Genomic DNA, 6,000 nt, shown 5'->3' on the forward strand with positions numbered 1-6,000 from the left:
GGGCCGTACAACCTTTGTCTGTTCCGGCTCATTACGTTTCACTGTCAAAAACCGCTCCGCTCTTTCCTTTCCGTACCCCTTCACTCCTGTCTTTGTTCACTTGCCTTCACCGTACGGCTTCCATCTTTCTATCTCTGTACAGCTTGGATCATTGTGGTACGACATACCACCGTACGACTTCATTAACAACCTTCAAGTAACTTCGTACGACAACTATTTTCATTGTACGGTGTGATACCTTCCCAAATACCGTACGGTCAAGCTTATCCACTGTACGGACTTGGTGTTATAACCTTCAGCCATCTTGGTGTTCGTACAGCCTTTTGGGCAGCCGTACGGGCTTCCTGCATCTACACTCAGACTGTATAGGCTTGTGTACGACACCATTATTTATCAGCACTTGGAGGTCGGGTACATTACAGTGGTATCAAAGCCATTGATTTTGCCAGCTTGTGATCGATGAATGCGAGTTTATAGCCGGAAGAGGAGGGCACATTCTGTTGACCAAATGGCTGAAGAACAGGAACGAGAACCGACAGGTGCTGAATTCATTGCACTTCTGAGGGATCTTGCGCGGAACCAGGCACAGATCACTGATACTCAGCGGCTTATGGAAGAAACTCTCAAAAAGCTGGTGGAAAACAAAATTTCTGGAGAACCGAATGGACATAGCACAAATTCTGTGGTAGGCAGATTACACCCTCACACTGCACACTCTCAACCATCCATGCCGACTTTCCCACCACGGACTAAGATACATCCGGAGAGAGACTTCCAACCTTCGAAGAAATTCGAGAGGATTGGCGGAATGCAAATCTTGAAGAAGACATCTCCTACAAGGATTATGCAGATCTAAGAATGAGATACGCAGGAGGTGGAAACAGAGGAGGATTTTTTAACGATGACCTAAGGAGAAAATTGAGTAAGGTGAACCTGTCTCCATTTGACGGTTCAGGCTCCATTTCAGCGCAAGCATGGTAATGAAAGCTGACACCTACTTCCAACTAAATCCTATGCTCGAAGAAGAAGCGATCAAATTTGCCACATTACACTTGGAGGGCGTTGTGCATGAATGGTGGCACCACGACACTATCACTCTTGGGCATGATCAAATAAAGACTTATGCTGAGTTCATGGAGAGACTAATTGAACGATTTGATGGAAAAGACCCCGAGCTCAATTTCAAAGCTTTGGCATAGCTGAGGCAAACGGGATCAGTAGATCAGTTCATCGCGGAGTTTTAGAGACTCTGTGTTGGTGACAGACATCTCTGAACGAAGGTGAGTCGTTCTCTTTATGGATGGACTGGTAGAACCACTGAAAGGTTGGGTGAAAGGATTTAATCCGTCAACCTTGATCGAAGCAATTAATAAGGCATGATGCATGGTGTCATTGTCAGCATCATCCTCATCTCGGATTCATTCACATCTAAAACCATCGACGCTCCCAAGGGACAAACCTCCGCCCAAGAAGCCATCACTGGGTGAAGCATCCCGATAAGAACTCCGAAGAAAGAAGTTATGTTTTAATTGCAAGGGGCCTTGGGAACCTGGCCACCAATGTCTCGGGAAAGGGAAAATTCATTACATCGAAGTGATCTTCGATGAAGAAGATGAGCAGGATCGAGAGGAAACGCTAGTGGAAGACATCCAACCTAGCGGTAACATTGACATGGCCAACTTCAACCATACAGAGAGGATTGCCGCTTTAATAAAACGTGGAGGATCCATTGCCTTGGCTGGCAGTCCGAGGTGCACAGTTTTTCGTGTGCGAGGTACCCTTCGGGGACAAAGGGTCACAGTGATGCTGGATAGCGGAGCTACATTGAATTTCATAAATTCATCTTTAGTACAACGAAGAAATCTTCCGATGCAAGCACACGTGGGCTTTCAGGTCAAAGTTGCTGGAGGGACTTTCCTGCCCTGCACGCACCTAGTTCCTCAGCTCAGCATCACGGTGGCAAATCACACGGTGATAGAGGACTTTTTCATAGTGGATCAGGCCGACATGGAGGTCATCCTCGGCATATAGTGGATGGAGACGCTTGATGAATACACTTAGAGTTTCAAGCGAATGGACTTCACTTTTGTGGCTGACGGGAAGAAGGTGGTCCTTCGAGGGATGGCAAATGAAGGATCGAAGGAAGTGTCTGCGCATCGGATGGAGGCAATCCTATGGCATGATGTTGTTGCATGGGCTGCACAATGTTTCATCTCGGCGGAACCTATTAAGGGGCACCAAACACCTCCACAAGATAAAGAGCTTCAGGATGTTTTAAGTAAGCATGAAAGGGTTTTCATGGATATTCCTCCTGGCATACCGCCGCATCGAGGATTTGAACATACAATAGAGTTGGAACCAGGAGCGAAACTTGTTATAACCACATCGTACTGCCACCCAAAGAAGTTCAAAGATGAAATTGAACGGAGGATCCAGGAGTTACTTGATAAGGGATGGATCTGCCCCAGTTCTAGCCCGTTCGCGTCATCAGTGGTGTTGGTCAAGAAGAAGGACAAAACGTTGCGTATGTGTGTGGACTATTGCGCATTGAACAAGAGGACAATAAAGAATAGATACCCCATTCTGAGGATAGATGAGCTGTTGGATGAACTATATGGTGCGGTCTATTTCTCAAAAATAGATCTCCGTTCCGAATACCATCAGATCCGAATGAGGGAAGAGGATGTGGAGAAAACGACCTTCCGTTGCCATTACAGACACTATGAGTTCTTGGTCATGCCGTTCGGTCTGACCAATGCACCTGCTACATTCCAGTCATGCATGAACCGCATCTTTAACAAGCAGTTGTGTAAGTATTTGTTGGTGTTCTTTGATGATCTTCTCATTTATAGCAGGACGTGGGAGGAGCACCTGAAATATTTGAACGAGGTTCTAAGTATCATGGAAGAACAGTCCCTGTTTGCCAAAGAATCCAAATGTGAGTTCGTAATGACAGAGATATTGTACTTGGGGCATGTTGTTAGTCAATATGAGGTTCAAGTGCATCAAGAGAAGATCTAGGCTATCCTCGATTGGCCTCCCCCGAAATCACTCACGGATCTGCGAGGGTTCTTCGGATTGTGCAGCGACTACAGGAGATTTGTCAAGGGTTTTTCTCAGCTCAGCGCGCCTTTAACAAATCTAACGAAGAAAGGGGCTTTCCAGTGGAATGAAGAAGCGCAACTCACATTTGATAGGTTAAAAGAGGCCATGAGCACTTGTCCGGTGTTGGCATTGCCCAACTTCACCTGATCATTCATTTTAGAATGCGACATGTCAGGGGAAGGCATTGGAGCAGTTTTGATGCAGGACAGACACCCCATTGCCTATGAGAGCAGGAAGCTTACACCAACCGAGCGCCTGTATTCCATCTATGATAAGGAAATGTTGGCCATTGTTCACGCACTGACCAAGTTTTGGCAGTACTTGGTTGGTGCCAAGTTTGTTGTTCGTATGGATCACAACAGTCTAAAATATTTCTTAGAGCAGCGGGATCTGAACGAACGGAAACAAAAATGGGTAAGCAAGGTTCAATCTTTTGATTTTGATATTGAATATGTAAAGGGGAAAAACAATGTTGTTGCAGATGCCTTGTCTCGAAGACCCACCATCTGCTCACTAGAGCAGATCTCAGCCGATTGGAAGGCACAATTGTTGGTGGAATATTTCAAGAATACTTTCGCCTGTGAGATAATGGATGGTCACATCCACGATGATCGTTATAAGGTGGTGAATGATATCATTTATTATAAGGATCGGATTTACCTAGTGCCTGAATCAAAGTTGAAGAAAAAGATCCTGAAGCACATGCACGACTCCCCTCTAGTTGGTCATCCCGGCTTCCTAAAAACTTAGAGAAGTATGCGGGAGAGGTTCTCATGGAAGGGATTGAAAGGGGATGTATTGCAGCATGTTAGAGCATGTACTATTTGCCAACAAAAAAAATCCGAACACATTCTTCCTGCTGGACTGCTACAACCTCTGCCGATTCTCGAACATAAGTGGGAAAGTATATCAATGGATTTCATAACAGGTCTTCCCAAGGTGAATGGAAGGGATTGCATCTTTGTGGTAGTTGACCGATTGACAAAGTACGCTCACTTCTTTGCCATCCCTTCGAACCTTCAGGCTGCACAGATCGTCGATCTGTTTTTAGAGAAGTCTTCCGCCTACATGGGTTACCCCGAAACATCGTCAGCGACTGGGATAGATGCTTCATCAGTATCTTTTGGACAAAATTGTTTCGGATGGTAAGAACTGAACTATCACCGAGCACAAGTTACCACCCACAGACAGATGACCAAACTGAAATTGTGAACAAATGGCTCGAAGGTTATCTACAAAACTACATCTTGGCACAACAACGCGCGTGGGTGAAATGGATCCACCTCGGAGAATACTGCTACAATACCACTTATCACATGTTGATTGGAATGACACCGTTCAAGGCTCTGTACGGGCACAAACCACTCTCCTTCCTCGATATAGTGTTGAGCGATAATCGCACTCCAAAGGCGAAGGATTGGCTTCAAGAAGGACAAGGCATTCTGAAGAGTTTGAAAGAAAACTTGCAGCAGGCACAAAATCGACAAAAGGTGTATGTCGACAGACATCGATTAAAGAGGAGTTTTGAAGTGGGGATTTGGTCTATCTTTGACTACAGCCTTATCGACAGTCCTCACTGAAGGGAACAGGGAAGGAGAAACTAAAGCTCCGGTTTTATGGTCCCTACCGCATGATCTGTCACATTGGTGAGGTAGCGTACGAATTGGAGCTTTCTGAAGGTAGTCGCATTCATAATGACTTCCACGTTTCTTGTTTGAAGAAGGCTATCGGGCAAAACATCTCCGTCACTACAGATCTTCCACCACTCAATGAGGAAGGGAAACTCATCTTGGAACCTGCTGAGATTCTCGAAGTACGCGAAAAAGTCTTGTGTAACTGAATGGTGAGAGAATACCTGGTACGTTGGTGACATCTATCATTGGATGATGCAACGTGGGAAGGCGAACACATCCTTCAGCATCCGGCACTGCAATTGCTTGAGGACAAGCAAATTTCGGGACGAGAGGACTGTAATGTTCCCGAATAGAAATAAATGTATTTAATTATTTTTGTGTAACGAGCCGATTGTTTAATTTAACTCGGACCCAAAATTAATTTTGTCATAGTAGTTTGTGTCGTCGTCGGCTAATCTTTGTACACCCTTGGAAAGCTTTGCCCGATGGGTATTTAAGCACGGCTCGTAGTAGTCGATAGGTATGCTTTGGATTTGATTTCTCTGTACTGCGGATTCCTGTGGAGTTCGGGATTGTCGCCATTTCGGAAGTGAAAGATCTTCCCTATTTGGCTTGCACGGTTTTAGTGGGATTCAACCCTCACCCTACTCTGTCACTGCATGTATTACTTGTTCAGATTTGGCAAATTGGAGTGCCCTCTCTTGGCAAACATATTCAGAAGAATTTGTGTGTTCAAATTTTTATTATTGTATTTGGAATTCATATAATCTTTTGTGTTCATATAGCTCTCAACGTTGTGTTCAAATACCTATCCGTACACCTCCAGCCATCTCTGTATCTCCTCATCCAGGGTCGTACGGCCTTTGTCTGTTCCGACTCATTACCTTTCACTGTCAAAAACCCCTCCGCTCTTTCCTTTCCGTACCCCTTCACTCCAGTCTCTGTTCACTTGCCTTCACCGTACAGCTTCCATCTTTCTATCTCTGTACAACTTGGATCATTGTAGTACGACATACCACCGTACGACTTCATTAACAACCTTCAAGTAACTCCGTATGGCAGCTATTTTCATTGTACGGTGTGATATCTTCCCAAATATCGTACGGTCAAGCTTATCCACTGTACGGACTTGGTGTTATAACCTTCAACCATCTTGGTGTTTGTACAGCCTTTTGGGCAGCCGTACGGCCTTCATTGGCCTCCGTACGGACTTCCTGCATCTACACTCATACTGTATAGGCCCGTGTATGACACCATTATT

This window comes from Cupressus sempervirens, chromosome 8 (genome assembly GCF_028749045.1).
Source record: "Cupressus sempervirens isolate cs-2001-9-10 chromosome 8, ASM2874904v1, whole genome shotgun sequence".
Classification (NCBI taxonomy): Eukaryota; Viridiplantae; Streptophyta; class Pinopsida; order Cupressales; family Cupressaceae; genus Cupressus; species Cupressus sempervirens.